Consider the following 18533-nt stretch of genomic DNA (forward strand, 5'->3'; position numbering starts at 1 on the left):
TTTTTTTTTTTTAATGAAGTGACTCACAGCAGTGGATTATGAAGACCCGTAAAATCACAGGAGATTAAATTATTGGCTGTATGCTGAGTATTTGTGGGGTTTGAAGTCACTTTAATGAGTCAAATTAATTTGTGTGCTCAAACAGAAAACCAAAGCCTTAGGTTTTTCTGTTGGGCGTCTTCATTTGTCAGCAAGAAGTGCAATTCCTGAACTTTATTTTGTTTAATAGTGTGAAATTGACCCCTAGCTTGGTGCAGAATTTCATGAGGATGAATTGCTCATAGGGATTGTGGAATAAATATTGACTTGATTTTTTTTCTCCTGTCCAATAAAAAATACTAAATCAAGCTTTTATTTAGCGACCGCTGGTAGGAGCACGTTGCTCAATTATTGCACTTTATAGCATAGCGCTGGAAATGTTCAGATTCTAAGTGGCCAAAATCAATATATATTGTATTTTCATCATATACTCCTTGTTTTTTCTGGTTTTCTTTGGTTTGTTCTATCAGCGCCTTTTTTCAGTAGCATTTGCTGCTGAGTATGTATGTATCTCTATTATTTACATATATAAATATTTGGATACACATATGCGCATATGTTAGTATCTGCAAATATTTTTTTCTTTCTTCCTATCTCGCCACCTGTCGTGATGTTGTATAAAACACCTACAGAAGTGATCATACTTGCAAAGGACATAAACCACCCAGCAATCTTCTTCCACTTATCCAGTCCAGGTTGCGGCAGCCTCATCAGAAAACCCTGACATCCCTTTCCCCTGGGGATCCCCTCCAGCTCTTCCAGGGGGTGGAATCTGAGGATTTCCCAGGCCAGCCAAAAGCTATATCCCTTCCAACAAATCCTGGGTTTGCCCCAAGGCCTTCCCCTGGTTGAACGTACCTGAAAATCCTACCAGGGAGGCTTCCAGGAGAAATCCCAACCAGATGCTCCATCACCTCAACTGAATTCCTCATCCTGTCTTTGTGTGAGGGCTCAGTCACCCTGTGGACAAAACCTATTTCCACTTATTATATCTGCAGTTTTGTTCTTTCGGTCACTACCCACATCTTCTCCCCAGAGCAGGAACATAGATCAGCCTGTGAACTGAGATCTTACATAAAGCCTTTGACACAGTAAAAAAAACAAACAAACAAACAAAAAAACAGTGCCAATTTATAACTCTTAGAGAGTTGAATTTAACTCTGTTTCAGACAACGTTTGGTCCAACTCAAAAATAGAGTAAAATTTACTCTATGGCCAGTGTCAAATTTTTCAGAGTTAATTCTACTCAATTCAATGTCAAAATTAACAATGAAATGTGTATGAATGAAATGACTCTATAATGTGTTGATATTTTTTTTCTCTGCAGTGTTATTTTCTTCATAAATTTGTACCCTATGCTGATATTGGATTAATGTAGAATTGCAGGGGTTCCCAAGGTGGGGGTCGTGAAATAATTGTAGAGATTTCTTGAAGTGACTCTTTGGTTTGTATTGGTAGATTAAGTGTATTATTGTTACAGTAACAATTTAAAAAGTGAAAATATGCTCCATGGGTTTCTAACACTCCAGATACTGTTTTTTTGAAATATTTTTCTAATTTAGAAAGTTTAAGTCTTAAGTTTAATCACATATTGGTCAGTGGTTAATGATTCAAGATAAATTTCCTTTATTTCACTAGATTTCTTTGACTTTCTAGTGAATGGTAACGTTCTTAGGACAATATGGGTCGCATTTTGGTCAATATATCAAATTGACATATGTAAGAACACAAGACATAGCGTGAGCATGTAACCCTGTACAAGTTTAGTCTTGCCTGTTGTAAGTTGACAATAAGTTTATAGCGACAAACAGGTAACGCATTGTTCTGCCTACAGGTTTGACTAATGGTGTCATATTAATAAAAGATAAAAAATAAACATAAAAAGGACAATAAACATTGTAAAACAAACACATTAACCTAAATAAACGTGAACACAAAACCCCCGTTGTACCCCTGCACATAAAATAGAACACAATGAGTAAAATGTCCAGTACCCACAATGCAATGCGGCACTCTGTAGAGTTGAATTTTACACTGCATCTGTGCAGAACTTTACACTGACTTTTAACTCTACTGTTAGAGCTGGTTAACTCTCCATAGAGCTAAAAATACTCTGTCTAGGTTAAAATAGCTTGACTCTGAAAAATTGACACTGCATTTTTTACAGTGTACTTTTTATTTTTATCATAATAGGCCAGTACAGCATCCACATCAATACCAAAGCTACACAGACCCATCCTGGTCAACCCTTCCCTCACTTGTGAACAAGATCCATAGAATGTTCCATAAAATGAGGCAGTAACCCATCCATGGCCACTCAAATCAGAGATCCAGGCTCAGAGGTGTTGATCCTCATCCCACCTCCTGTTCACTCGGCTTCTAACTGCCCCAGTGCAGGTTTGCACTTTGATGAACCCAGCATGACGACATCATCTCCCAAAGGATGAGGCAATCCTGAGGCCACTGAACCTGACACATAAAATAAAATATGAACAGAATCGGTGACAAAGGGCAGCTCAGGTGGAGTCTAATCTTCACAAACAGGGACTCTACCATAAAAATGTACAAGACCTAAAACAGTGATGCTCAAACTGAAGGAAAAACGAGATGAACGTGTGTGCTGTAGCGGCTAGCTGACCTTATGAAACAGAGTCATAGAGGTTGAAAGGTCTAGTGTCCTATTTTATTAAAAGGGTTTATACTGTACAGTAGTTGTACAGACTTTTGACATTTTAGAAAATGTGTTTGTCATGGACCGAGCAGTGAAGATAATGAACACAGTTTTAACCCAAACTGATCTAAAATGTTTAATAACTGTGGCTCAGGAGGTAGAGCGGGTCGTCAAATAACCGAGGGGTAGGCGGTTCAAATCCCGCTCTGTCCTGCTAATGTGCTCTTGCATCCTTGGGTAGGACACTTCACCCTCCTTGCCTCCGGTGCTGCTACTCACACTGGTGTATGAATGCGTATGAATGTTTGGTGGTGGTTGGAGTTGCAGCTGTGGTTACATATGTAGTTTACCACCACCAGAGTGTGAATGAATAATGGCTCCACTGTACGCACTTTGAGTATGCATTCATAGAAAAGCGCTACATAAATCTAATCCATTATTATTATTATTATTTACTCTGAGCTTTTATGAATATCTACATGGTCAGCAAATTAAATACAGGAAAATACATGATTTACAGTTGTGGAAAAAATGATTAGACCACCCCTTGTTTTCTTCAATTTCTTGTTCATTTTAATGCCTGGTGCAACTGAAGGTACATTTGTTTGGACAAATATAATGATAACAACAAAAATAGATCATTTAATTTAAGAGCTGATATCTAGCCATTTCCATGGTTTTCTTGATAATAACTAAAATCACTTCAGTTCTTACATCAATAGCTATGGCATTGTACTGCCAAAAACAGTGCTTTTAGGCATTCCATGTTTTCTTTTTCTGTCTGTTTTATGTTTATGTTTATGTTTACGCATTTGGCAGACGCTTTTTTCCAAAGCGACTTACAGGGGAAAACCAATTAAATCACTCAATCAATCAAATTTTATTTATTGATTTTAATTTTAGTTTAGTCACATGATACACACAAGAGTTAGTACTTGATTGCATAACCATTGTTTTTGATTACTTTTGATGGTCTAATAATTTTTTCTGCGACTGTACATTGAAAAAATGCAAAATAAGGAAGGTAATATTACAATCAATGGTGGTAAATCACTTTAGAAAATAAAACTGCCACAAAAGTATCAGTGGGTCTTTATGGGTTAAAGTAAAAAAAAAAAAAAAAGAAACATCGAAAGAAAGAAAGAAAGAAAGAAAGAAAGAAAGAAAGAAAGAAAGAAAGAAAGAAAGAAAGATTTACTTGAGGGAAAAAAAAGATTAACAACAAAATTGCAAATAGAGTTTTAGGCCCTTTAAAATAGGTCAAAATAATGTAACTCTAATGAAATTTACTGTCTAAATCAGGGGTCGGTAAACTTAAACACTCAGAGCCATTTGGATGAAACAACAACACTGGGAGTCACAAAACTCTTTTGACAACTAAAATGAATATAAGACTGCATATATCGTTTTTTACCTTAATGCTATGTATAAAACCCTTTTTTTTTTTAAAACACTTTTTATTTAAATTTGTATGACTGTTTTTACGTGTACGTGTATGTTTATGTGTATGTTTCATGCTGCTGATAACACTGGGAATTCCCCCATTGTGGGATCAATAAAGGAAAATTTTATCTTATCTTATCTTATCTTATCTTATCTTATCTTATCTTATCTTATCTTATCTTATCTTAAAGAAAACCTACCTCTATTAGGTTCAGCACTGGACAGCGCTATGGTTACCTGTGCCTTTTGAACAGCTTCAGCACTGGACAGCGCCAACACAGCTCTGTTCAGTGCAGTAGACATAATGCAGTAGAGTGAATTTGTGCAGCCTGAAAAGAAAAAAAACTGAGAAAAACATGGCTCCGGCTCCCAGGTAGGAGCCAGCGCCTATCATTCACTTGACAGAGCCGGCTCTAAGAGCTGTTGCGTTCGCGACCAACACATCCCTTATCAGAACACAGGCTTTAACCTCATCAACTAACAATTGGAACTGATGGTTTAAACCTTTTACTATTATTTTACCGAGCGACAAAAAATTAAACACATTTTATTTTAATGTAATAAGATCACCATAATCTTTAAATTTAGAATCACATAAAAAATAAAAATAACAAACTAAAATAAAATTAATTTAAATGAAATACTCATACTCTTTATTCGTGTTCCCAAAGCCACAGAGAACCGCAGGAGGGGGATGAAAGAGCCACATGAGCCCACCCCCGGTCTAAATGAACAAAACCAGCTCAAATAACAGACCTACACAATGACACACAATGAGAACATTTATAGTGACTGATTGGACCATATTTAACACATACCTGAGACCAGGACTTATATTTAACTCAAAATTATTAGTTGTGAACTGTAGGCACCTCCATTTAGAATTGTACTTCACATCACATCATTATTGGTCAATGTAAAGCAGGTAAAGCCCACTACCCATTATGATCGTTAGTGACCATCACTCTCCATATTTCTGCTTTAGATGCAATGCGATGTTATTCATTATTTATTAATGGGTTTTTTTTGTTTTTGTTTTTTTTTTTTACAGATGTTTATATTTCACAATGTGACCATCACAGTCCCTGAGAATTTCACCCAGTGCACCACCCATGGCAGTTTTGTGCAGCATTGGCAGGAGACCCTCTACAACATGTTCACCTTCGTGTGCCTCTTCCTTCTACCTTTGGCCATCATGATCTTCTGTTACACACGAATCCTCATTGAGATCTCCAGCCGCAGTACGTGTACGTACCATGTATACCTTCAGTCTAAGTAAGGATACTGAGCCACTGTGTGAATTGAGTGTTTTCTTGTCTCCTAGTGCTGTCTAGAGATGTTCATCTACGTCGCTCCCATAACAATATCCCTAAAGCTCGGATGAGGACTCTCAAGATGAGCATTGTCATCGTGACATCATTTATCATTTGCTGGACTCCGTACTACCTGTTAGGCCTGTGGTATTGGTTGTTCCCCGAGAAAATGGAAGAGACAGTCTCTCACTCTCTGACTCACATGTTGTTTATCTTTGGCCTCTTCAACGCATGTCTAGACCCCATCACTTATGGTCTGTTTACCATTCATCTGCACCAGGGTCTCAAAAGATGCTTTCGAATATCAAACACACAGAGTGATCTAGAGAACAACACCTGCCTCATACACATGACCAGTCTGTCATCTCGCAGGCAAAAGGCCTCAGGTAGGCCCAGTGCAAACATAGAGGAGAACAATGTCAACAACAGCACTCCAAGTGGCTCAAGGCCAGTCATCCCAGTAAGCCAGATATAATGGTTTAAAGCACCTCAAAAAGAAAATATCTGCTCTCTATCAGTCTTTTTCTAGATGTGACAGCTGGTTCAGTAGTTTTGCTTTAGAGTATTGAACATCCGTAGAGTCTATGTTCTCTTGCCAAATGAATTTGTTCCCTTTGTTCCACTTGTGTCTCTAATCGATGGTGTATTATGACTCATCCATGGTCTGTTCAATTTCTTACAATTTGTTCGCATAGAATCTGGGATGGCATTGATGAGGATCTGATAAAACACAGCAGGGTGATGCGTGTCATTTCACTTGCACAGTATTTTACCAGGACTGAATAATGCAACACATCGCACAGTATTTAGGTTGAAATTCAGTGCGTGCTATAAATGTACAGAGACATAATCCCACCTGTATTTCCAGTCAACATTATTGTGGGTATAAAGAAGAACTTTGACAAGTTGAAGGCACCAGTTAGAACACATGCAGCTGCTTAATCTACTGTGTTTTAATGGTGTGATAATGATTTTCTGTCATTATTTTCTGTGGCAAAGCAAACTAAATGTGATTACAGACAATAAATTACTCAATAACTGTGATCAAAAAATATCTATACTGATCAGATTTGTCTTTTGTGTTATCTCAGTGCTGTGTGTAGAGGTTTTATTTATTTTTCTCTGATATCTTTTAAAAATTATCGCCGCAGTGTCTTCTGATCATTGCTAATTCAATGAAAACTATTCTAAACTGTAATTTGTAGTGCTTTGTGTGCAGTATAAAAGACTGTGATGTACTTTTATTACAAAAATGAATGTTTTAACATGATTATCAACCATGATGGCCTTTTGAATAATGTTATTTATGATGTACATGAATGTACCTTTGAGCACCATCTCTGTGTTACACAAAGAGTGGAGACAAAGCTGTTGAAAATATATCTTTAATATTTTGTGAATTGTACTGCTTTCTGTGTCTGAGATTATATTTAATACTTAAAACTGTTTAATATTGTACTTGCAAGTTCTCAGTGAAGTGTTTATTCTGTTTATTTATGTTGTAAATCTCCCCATACCTCAGAAAATGTGCTCTATTGTATTTGTTTGCATGTCATTGTTTTTCCTCTTTAAAAAATGATGCAATGTAATTTATTTCCCTCAATAAATAATTTAACCTTTTCACTGCTTTAGTTGATTTTGGGGTAAATATAGTTCAGTAAGATGAGAGTTATTTTAATAATACTATACAATTAGTAGTTTGCGTGTCTTAAAGCCTGATGACTGTTATTAAACAGTCACTGACTAAAATTTGTCTCCATAAGTGTCTTTTAACCCACAAAGACCCAGTGCTACTTTTGTGGCAGTTCCCAAATGGTTTTTCTCCATATTTAATATTTCTTAACTGATTTATCACCATTTATTGTCATATAATGTTCTTTATTTGGTGTTTTTTCAGCAAAAATCAGGCATTTTCTATATTTAAGTTACTGATCATGCAGATGTTTATTAAAGCTCAGATTAAAATTGAGGGTTATTATATCAGAAACAGAAAAAAGTGATTCTTTCTGCAGAATGTATCATTAACTGAACATAAAACAACTGTCTCCATCCACTGTCATTGATCCAACTCCATGGGTTTTACTGCTAAATCAATGTTGTAGAAGATGACAGTGTTTCAATGTTCACTACAAAACCCCTGAACGTCCAAATGGGTCATATCTGATGACCATGAAAAGATGGCAAACTGTATTTTACACCAATATATATATATATTGGATTAGTGGATCAACAAGTATTAAACGTTTAACTGTGTAGATGATTTTGGTCGCCAGTGGATGTTTGGGTCTTTATGGGTTAAAGGAGTTATAAGTAGGTATGATGTTCTAAACTATCAACAGTAGGGACATGCACCAGAGCACTCTTAGAGGTATCACCAATAAATCAACACTACATTCTCCTTCAAATAAGTGGTGCCAGGCACAACAAACCCCGCCCCTCATACATATTGTAGCTTATTTGGCATCGATCCAGCTGATGCCGTTATGTCTATGCATGTGCTGATGTCAGCATATCAATTACCTCTATATATGTGCCAAGTTTGAAGTAAATTGAAACAAAATTTATGTTTTTGTAGACATTTGAAATTTTGGCCATGATAAGTAAATGGGAAAAAAAAAAAAAAGATTTACAAAATTCATAAAAAATTTAGACTTTTATTTACTTTTCCCAAAATGTAACCACATCTGTTCTGGGTCACAGGCAATATATAAACCAAATTTGGTATGAATTCAACCAATAGTTTTGCTGCTACAGACATGTGAAATGTTGGCCATTATAAGTAAATGGGGAAAAAAATAAATAAATAAAAATTAATAAAAATGTTTTACCTTTGACCTACTGTTCCCAAAATGTAACAAGAAAAGCACTCGGAGAGGGCAGACCTCCGCCAAGACAGATCTGCCCCCACCCTCGATCACCACCAAAATTTAATCATTTCTTCCTTGTGCCAGTATCAACATTTCCTGAAAATTTCATGAAAATCCGTTCATAACTTTTTGAGTTCTCTTGCTAACAAACAAACACGCAGGCACACAAAGCAAAGTGATCACAATACCTCCTGACGGAGGTAATCATATCTATTCTGGGTCACTGGTAATCTATAAACCCAATTTGGTATGAATTCACCCAATAGTTTTGCTGCTAGAGTGTTAACATACACACCAAACCAAAAACAGTACCACTTGACTCCCCTCCGGCAGGGCAATAAAAAGCTCACATCCTTAAAACCACAAATCACCTCAGTTTTCTGTGTGGTTTGTGCTGTCAGTAGCTGAACTAAAGATCAATTTGGAATCGTCCAAAAAAGGTCTGAACTGTCCAAGTTAGGTCTGAACCATGGATCAAGAAACGATGAATTCCACAAAGATAATAACATCATATACTAACTTTAAACATTCATAAGCTTCATAGTCAGACTCACGTGTAGAAATCCATTCTTTTCATTTAGAGTTGTGTCCAGTGGTAAAAACAACAACAGCGCTTAAAACTTTCATCACCGAGTCACTTTCTTTGACTCTAAAAGTTGTTTCTCAGTGGTTCCCATCCCATCTGGACATTTTCGGACACTTTGGTCAAAGGGTCTTTGGTGTTAGTTTTTGTCTCCATGTGAGACCGGCAGAGTGACTCACTACTCTTTCTAGTGGTCACATAAATCTGTCACACCATATGAAGAAATGCAGTTCATATGTCTACAGTCCAGTACACTGGCATCTATGGCAGATTCTCAGGACTTCAGGAAGATAATTTGAGGCCATATTTGAGCATTTAAGGAGGAAATATTACATATAGCGCCTTTAAATTATCCAGATGCATTCAAAGCCAAACAAGTTGATAGAAAAATTCTGTGATACACGCTGAGACAAAAGACGGAGTCGCTGGATTCTGGAATCAGAAGATTTTACCTGCAAGGAGTCAAGTACATATAGCGAGATGCAGCAGCTGACTGACTAACACCAGGAAGTTTAAGATCTTATAAAAGAACATGAATATTACAACCATTGGTCCAAGTGTACAAACATAATGACGTTGATCAAGTTCACCATTGGCTTAGGTATCCAAAACACGGTGATGCATGGGTTCAGTGACCACATTTGTACTCTTCTCCCACCTACCCTATGGCCTGATCTCCCCAAGGACAACAGGCTGCTCTGGTCTCAAACCGGCACCACGAGACAGACAACATGTAGATAGAGAAGAAATGGTAGACATATCCTGGGTGCTTTCTCATGGGATATATCATCATGACCCATCCATGACTTGTGGTCTGGACACCTGGTATTTACAGAGAACAGTCTAATGTCATATTTCTCTAACAAAAGTCAGTGCAGCTGAATTTCAGTTATACAATGATAATGGATACAATTACTTAACAAGGATCAATCCAAGAGAAAAAGTTATGTTCATGTTGAGGTGAAAACATCATTGTTGAATTTTAGTTAGGTTTATAGTGATCACTTGTAATCTTACAAAGAGGTGAAGTCCTTAAGGTGTTTTGAAAAAATGAAAATCCATGACATGTCATAATTCATCTGCTAATGGAGATTTTGTTCTGACAAAAAGCTTCAGAAAAGCTCCAGAACCTTGGTCCTGTGGCAGGGTGTTTTTTTTCTGTTCCTGTATTGACATTATTGCACCTTCACTTCACAGGTACTGGTTTGGCATAGATTCAGGTGCAATTTAAAGCCCATAAAATTTGCACAGCAGGCGTTACAGATGACTGGACACCAGAGCAATCCAGGAAATGCCTGTTTTGACAAAGACACGTTTCTCCCTCTGAGCTTTTGCACACCATTTCAGAAACATGATATTTCAGATTTCAGAGGAACTTATTGAAAGTGTGCCATTTTCTGCTGAGAATACAACATTGTGCCTGGGTGAGGCCGTGGAAGTAAAGCAGCTGTATGCCATGTGAAGATTAAACCTCCCATTATAGTCCCAGAAATCGTTCTCTGATTATCCACTGTTATTCAGAGGTTATACAAGGAAATGAAATAGCGCACTGACGATTACAAAATCAAACCAGTGTCTCTCTTTGTGTAATTGGAGACGAAGTTAAATTGAACATTCATCTGATGTGTATTTGTGGAAGTATCATGAGCTCATTCCATATTCTGTGTTCACTGTTTTTCCGTCACGGTTCATCAGATCCACCTCCTTCCTGTCCTCACTTTATGCCACTTGTCAGCTCCTTTTCCCTCCAGTAATCACTTCCTGGCTGTGATTGCTCACCTGTTTCTCATCAGCCACAGCATGCATACCTGCCACGTTCCCATGCTCCACACCAGATTGTTTTATCTTTGGTGTCAAGCGGTTCAGCCAGGCTTCTCCGCGAGTCTAATTGTAATGACCCAACCTGCTACCAGACCTTCGCCTGCCGCCTGCCGCCTACCCCCGTTGTTACCCTCTGCTCCATCCCTTACCTCTCTCATCTGTTTTCTACCTTGGCTGTTAGTTTTTGACCCACTTGCCCATTAAAACCATCTCTCTCTGGTCTGTATGTTTCTCATGTCGCCACCGTCTGTCAGTCTGAGCCTCCATCCTCTGTTCATCACTTCTCTACCTCTATTACAAAGCTTTTCTCCTGAACTCAACTTGTGGCTGTGTTATATTTTATAAGAGCGAAATGAGAATAAATTAAGGAATATTGTTATAAGTTAGTGAATTATGTCAAAGTCTCCTGTTCTCATAATTCATCATCTTTTAAATAAGGGTTTGACAGTTCTGAAAGTAAAATGAATATTTCAATAAAACAGGTGGAACCACTTGTATTTCAACAGACCCCACATTCATATAACTGTGAGTCCTGCTTCTGAGCAAAACAGATCCTGGTTACATCTTTGTGCCACCATAACAGGACTTTAATTAGTTTTGTTTGTCAAATATGAGTACAAGTATAAATATATGACAGTAAATGTAATTAGACTCCTCTCCTGTTCAGATGAATTAAAATTCTCCAAGTTGATTTTATTGTGGTTGTCTGCGTTGAGCAGAGCATCACTGCTGAACCTGTTAAAGTTGACACAATGTGGATGACAGGTACATGCTTAAAAGATTCACGGAGGAATGCTCATCACTGACCTGGAGCTTATATGCCATGCAACAGTGAATGATGAGGTCTTTAATCTGGGCAGATTCATCTTCAGGGCATTTCATTGCTGAGTGAGTCTATTAAAACACAACCGAGCTGGAGGTACTGAAGCTGTCAGGCCGAGGAATTCACTCTTGCTTTAGTTGTTTAGCTTTTTTTACTTTTAGTAAAAAAGCTTTTTTCTTTTTGTATAGTGATGGTTGTAGTAGTAAATGTTATTACAAAGAGATAGAAAATATAATAAGAAAAGCTTTAGGTGCACTTTATGAAAAGAAAAGGGTACATTACTGATGATTATTTCAGATAAATAAATAAACAGATGCAATCTACAAATTAAACATTTGCTCACCTCCTTGTTTTAAATCTATTTGATTACTCCACCCCACCAAAGGGGTGGCAAGGGGCATTGTTTTTGGATCGGTTTGTTTGTTTATTTGTTTGTTTGTTTGTTTGTTAACACTCTCGCAGTAAAACTATTGGTTGAATTCATACCAGATTGCGTTTATAGATTGCCACTGACGCAAAATAGATCTGATTACATTTTGAGAACTGTAGGTCAAACGTAAAATTTTTTATGAATTTTTAAAATCTTTTTTTCCCCATTTACTTATAATGAGTAACATTTCAAATGTCTGTAGCAGCAAAACTATTGGTTGAATTCTTACCAAATTGGGTTTATAGATTGCCAGTGACCCAGAATAGATGTCATTACATTTTGGGAAAAGTAAGTCAAAGTTTCAATTTTTAATGAAGTCTTTAAATCTTTTTTTTTTTTTTTCTTTTTACTTATAGTGGGCGACATTTCAAATGTCCATAAAAACGTCAATTTTGTTTCAATTTACTTCAAACTTGGCACATATATAGAAACAACTGATATACTGACATCAGCACATGCATAGACATGATGAAATCATTTGGATCGATGCCAAAATAAGCTACAATACATGCAGGGGCCGGATTTGTTGTGCTTGAGACCACTTGTTTTATTTATTTTTTTGTATATTTAACAGGGACATTGTACATTAATTCACATTACTGTAAATAATGTGAGTTAGCCTAATGGGTATTTATTACCTGCAGTCCCTGGATAGATGTTAAAATAGTACCCTATAAGGTAGCACAGGGTTATAAATGTTCGATAAAAAAACCCATATATATATATATATATATATATATATATATATATATATATATATATATATATATATATATATATATATATATATACATACACACACACACACACATACATATATATATATATATATATATATATATATATATATATATATATATATATATATATATATATATATATATATATATGTATATATATATATATATATATATATGCAAAAATACCTAAACACAGACAAGTACAAGACAAGTGTTAAAATAAAAAAAAAAAAAAACATTACACATCAGACACATTAAGGAAAAGATTGTTAAATTACACATTGGACTTACACATATTAAAAAAAGTACAACAGAGGTAAGCCTAAAAATTTCTAATGTCTAATTTTACTTCAGATTTACAGATGAAACCAAATCACAGACTTCCTATGAGGCAAAATGAGTGAACCACAGGGCAAAAACCTTGCTACAGATGTCGTAGTTGAAGTGGAAAATTTGATTTCTCCAAAATGTGTACCAGCGTGCGGTGCAGAGATGGGAAAGAGCAATACCAAAAATAAACCAGCAGAGAAAAATGTCTCTTTTTGTTTCACTGTTTAGAGCAAGCATAATCCAAAATATGTAATTATCTCAGCGCATCATTCCATAAAGTGGAAAAAGAACATCCTGCTGAGTCAAACCTGCATCAGAGACCCGTGCATTCGACTCAGCAGTCGTAAGGATTCAGCTTTTTAGTTATCGCACATATAAGACAAAGGCAAGGCATGCTTTCTTATCTTTGTCTAAAAGGGAGTTCAACACCCAACCTGCTGTCTTTCATCTTTATCTTTCACGTTGGCTGATAGGATCAAACAAGTGTGCTGATTAGGAACCTCCATCTGTGCATGTTTTACTTAAAGCCCTGATTTAAAAACCTTTGGCCCAAACAGCAGAATATCTGAAAAGAGAGAGAGAAGGTCAGTGCAGTCGCCGGCTATTTTTAACACATCTAAGCTCTGCTCCCCAGTATTAAGGCTTCAGCTGTTTGGGTGAAGAATCCCCATCACACAACCACAAACAGCAAAATGAAACATGATTTAGTTAAAAACACTTTAAAATGCATTACCATAAATAACCAAACTATCTTCTACTATTTATGTCCATGATCAGTGTCTTTTCAGCTTCCAATTTCACACTCCTCTGATCTAAATTCCCTCCATGTGGCTGAAGGGTAAGAGATGTTGCAGAAAGTCAGCTGTGTGTGCATCCCTTTTTCAATCCCATATACAGCTGATAAACATGAGAGTTTCATTTTGGGAACTGGGGCAAGTCTCAGGACTCTGCGGAGGAGGGGGGCGTGACGTGGGCTTTTCAGCTGACTGATGGGAAAGGTGCAGAGGAGAGCGAATGAAGTGTGAGGATGCAGAGGACAAGAATCTCATGAGACAGGACTTGATGACAAACACTGCGCTAAGAGGGATAAAAAAAGAAGTAAAGAAAAAAAAGCACTACAACAAGAGAGACTTTCTGAAATAAAATAATGACGGAATGTTAAAAAGAACAATTTCAGCTCCATTTTATAATAACCTCCAAAGCATCTGTTATTATAGGTTAAAAAAAAAACAAAAAAACTTCAGCATGAAATATCCGCACATAATCCTGATATAAGGTTAAATTTAGCAGTGTTTTAACCCTTGTGGACCCCTCTGGATATTTTTCTTCTTGATTTGACTCATTATGGCTGTGTTACAGTTGTCAGTTACTTTTAGAGGCCTATTATAGACTATACAACCCTCTGGGGACCCTTAAGACAAAAATGCACTCACAAGAAACTGCTAGAAAAGCTGCATATATCAATGTCTTTTGCATTTTTTTTTTCCTGCATAGATTTCTTAAACCACTAAATGTCTGCTCAAAACAACCAAATATTGAAGGATTTTCAGGATTTTGTCTTTTAAATGCCAGTTGGAATATGTGATGCAACTTGTTTTTATTAAAAAGACAACACAAAATATGAGATATTATCCATACAATATGTGGCATTGTTTTATATCACAGTGTCAAAACCATGTCAAAGATTAGCAACAACATTTATTTCATTGTATTAATATTTTTCACATGAGATTAACACGTAAAGATCCAGTGTTACTTTTGTGGCCCTTCCAAAATGATTTTTTCTCTATATTCAACATTTCTCAAGTGATTTATCACCATTTATTAAAGAATATTCCTCCATATTTGGCATTTTTCCAGTGAAAATCAGGTATTTTCCAGTAATTATTTTACTGATCCTATAGATGTTCACAAAAGCTCAGATTAAAGTTAGATAGTTATTGAATCAAAAACAGAGAAAACTTTTAAAAATAAAATCTCTCATTAATTGAATATAAATCCAGTGTGTCCATCCACTGTGACTGATCCAATTCCATGGGTTTTACTGGTGAATCAATGCTGTAGAAGATGACGGTGTTTCCACAGTAACTATGGAGCCTCTGAACATCCAAATGGGTCATATCTGATGACCATGAAAAGATGACAAACTACATTTTAACCAATTATTTACCTGTATTGATAGGATTAGTGGATCAACAGGTATTAAACAGTTTAGTTCAGTAGATAATTTTGGTCGCTGGTGGATGTTTGGGTCTTTATGGGTTCAACAGTGTGGTTTCAATGTAACTCACTCTGGCATTTTTTGTCGTGCAGGTCCTGCACTGCACAAAAGCTACAAATAATAAAAAAAAAAAACAGTGCTATTTAGAGTTTGACATGATTTTTCCTTATATAACCGTGACATCATGTTTTCAAATTGGCATTTGAAAGGTTAAAATGCTTGAACTTTGGGTAGTTTTGAGTAGAGCTGAAGTGGTTTGAGAGATGAATGCGGAAACAAAATAGAAAAATATATGTATATATAAGAGTTTTTGTGCGTGGACATTTTTTGCTGAAGAGTCAGATAATGATAATGCACCGGTACTTCCTCCCACTGTCCAAACACATACACATTAATAGGTTAAATGGTCAATCTAAATCACCCGGAGGTGTCAATGTCAGAGGGAGTTACTCTTCATCTGCATATGTCGGTCCAAGGTGTACCCCACCTTTCCTCCAGACCAGCAGAAAAACTGTTGGATAATGTGCCATTGAGCAAGACACTAAAGCCCCCATCTGCTCCCCGGGCACATGACATGGTGTTTCCTGTATGTTCAGCCACTGATGGGTTAAAGGTCAGTGTCAGTGTGTGTTTTATGTCCCCATGTGCAATATTTCTACTGATGAATAAAGATTCTTCTTCTTCTTCTTCTTCTTCTTCTTCTTCTTCTTCTTCTTCTTCTTCTTCTTCTTCTTCTTCTTCTTCTTCTTCTTCTTCTTCTTCTTCTTCTTCTTCTTCTTCTTCTCATCCCTCCTTTTCCTCCTCCTCCTCCTGAAAAATAAATGAATGTAAAAAGAAATAAGAAAGGACTCATTATATTTGTTTGAACCTAAAATATAAGTGCAGTGGTATAAAATTTTTTTGGGATACTCCATGTATTTGTTATAGTCAAAAAAGAAGTCATTGAACTGCCAAGTTTTATTCCATTCTCCAAACCCATGTACTCCATTCTGCACATGCTCTGTTCCATCAAGATCAAAACTGGGTGTTTCAGGAAGATCATATACATATCCAGGACATGACATGTTGAAACAGACTGTCAAGAATTTAGTTTAGGTTTTGTTTTTTGTCAACAATAAACAAGTGTTACCAGGCACAACAAACCCCGTCTCTCACACATATTGTAGCTTATTTTGGCATCGATCCAGCTGATGTCATCATGTCTATGCATGTGCTGATGTCAGCATATCAATTGCCTCCACATATGTACCAAGTTTGAAGTAAATTGAAACAAAATTGGTGTTTTTATAGACATTTGAAATGTCGTCCATAATAAGTAAATAGGAAAAAAAAAAAAAAGATTTAAAGAATTCATTAAAAATTTAAACTTTGACTTACTTTTCCCAAAATGTAATGACTTTTATTCTGGGTCACTGGCTATTTATAAACCCAATCTGGTATGAATTCAACCAATAGTTTTGCTGCTACAGACGTTTGACATTTTGCCCATTATACACAGCAAATTCTGGTCTTTAGAATAAACTCCATGCGAGTTAAAATCAACTCGATTTAAGTGTACATGTGAGACCACTGAAAACACTCTAGAACAGGGTTAAAGTAACTCTTTTCAGAGAGTTGATCTTTTAACTCTTTTCAGGAGTTAAAATTTAACTCATCTGGGAGTTACAAAAACTAATCTCATGTAGACTAAAACACAACACTCGCCTGGAATTCATTTTATGTGAATTCTGAAACTCTCAAAAAACATAATATAATGACAAGTTTTTTTTTGTTTTTTGTTTTTTTAACCCTTTCATGCATACTGGTCACTACAGTGGACAGCTATTCTACAGCTGTTCTCTTGTGTATTCATGGATTTTTAAAAATTTTTTTTTTTACACATATCTTTATTAAAGTTTTAAGACACTACGTATCTTTTCTGACATGAATTGGTAACCTTGTGTAGATCTCCCTAGAATCACAAGCCCCCCCATAGTTTTCACACAATTTATCAGTAAATACATGTTTCGTTGCTTCAAAAATTAAACGCATGGTGTCCAGCTGATTATTATTATTATTATTATTATTATTATTATTTATTTATTTATTTATTTATTTATTTTAATTTTTTAATTTTTAATTTTTTTTTTTACTTTTTATTTATTTTATCTGTTTATTTTGTTATAAGAATTTTTTCAATCACATTGTTTTTTTCATGTTTAAAGAGAAATGAAAACACTCAGGGAAAAAATCTTGATTAAGGTTCTCATAATTCGTACATGAAAGGTTTAAAGTGTGCTCAAACACATGCTATATAGATGCTTATACAGTGCTCTTGCATGAAGTGCTTTCCAGGTGTCCAGGTTATGGCTCTGAAGTGAAATGGGATGAACGTCTATGGAGGAATGAAGCAGTGACAGCAGCAGCAGCAATGATCTGGCACCGTACCAGAGCAGAGGAGCCACTTCTAGGGGCTCCTCATGCAGATCTGCTCCAGGTGTGACAGGTGCCAGCAGGTGAAGTTGATAATGAGTCTGTGGGAGGGGTCTGTGGCAACACAGGAGAGCATCATGACAGTTACTATTTGTTCAATAGCTTTGCTCTCAACTCTTGTATGAATTGTATGAATTACTTAAGACTACAATGCAAGAAGCCGCTGAGCTAAAATTAGCATGTTCAACATTCTAAGTTTGCACCAAGAGCTAATTTTAGCAGCTGGTTAGCAAGTTGGTCCGAATAGAAATATACACATTATGATACTGACAGAGCTGACAGAAAAGTTACTTCCAGCCTTGTTTCAGAAGTAAAATGGTACTTATACGACGCCTCATATGACATCCATGAACACACTGGTCTTCTCTGTTGCACTCTCCAGAAATCAGTACCCATTATGGTGTTCAGTCATGCTCCTCAACACCTGGTAAATATACCCCGAAAAATGACACCATCAAAGACACAAGCTGGAGTTAAACTTACAGAATGAACTCCAGAAATTTAACTCTTTCACTCTTTTTTTACCTAACTCCAGATTATTTCACTCCACAAATTTGCTGTGTAAGTAAATGGGAATTTTTTTTTTTCCAATTCATACTTTTTTTTTTTTTTTTTTTGGCCTACTTCCCAATATAAAATGACATTGATTTTGGGTCACTGGGAATCTATAAACCCAATTTGGTATGAATTCACCCAATAGTTTTGCTGCTAGAGTATTAACAAACAAACAAACAAACAAACAGAACCAAAAACAATACCCCTTCCCATCCCTTTGAGGGC

General features: G+C 36.2%; 1 pseudogene; it reads left to right on the top strand.

Annotated features, from left to right (window-relative positions):
- LOC115420343 (gonadotropin-releasing hormone II receptor-like) overlaps window positions 1–7086 on the top strand; it is a 29800-nt pseudogene extending 22714 nt beyond the window's left edge.
- Window positions 7087–18533: the final 11447 nt, after the last annotated feature.

This window comes from Sphaeramia orbicularis, chromosome 6 (assembly GCF_902148855.1).
Source record: "Sphaeramia orbicularis chromosome 6, fSphaOr1.1, whole genome shotgun sequence".
Lineage (NCBI taxonomy): Eukaryota > Metazoa > Chordata > Actinopteri > Kurtiformes > Apogonidae > Sphaeramia > Sphaeramia orbicularis.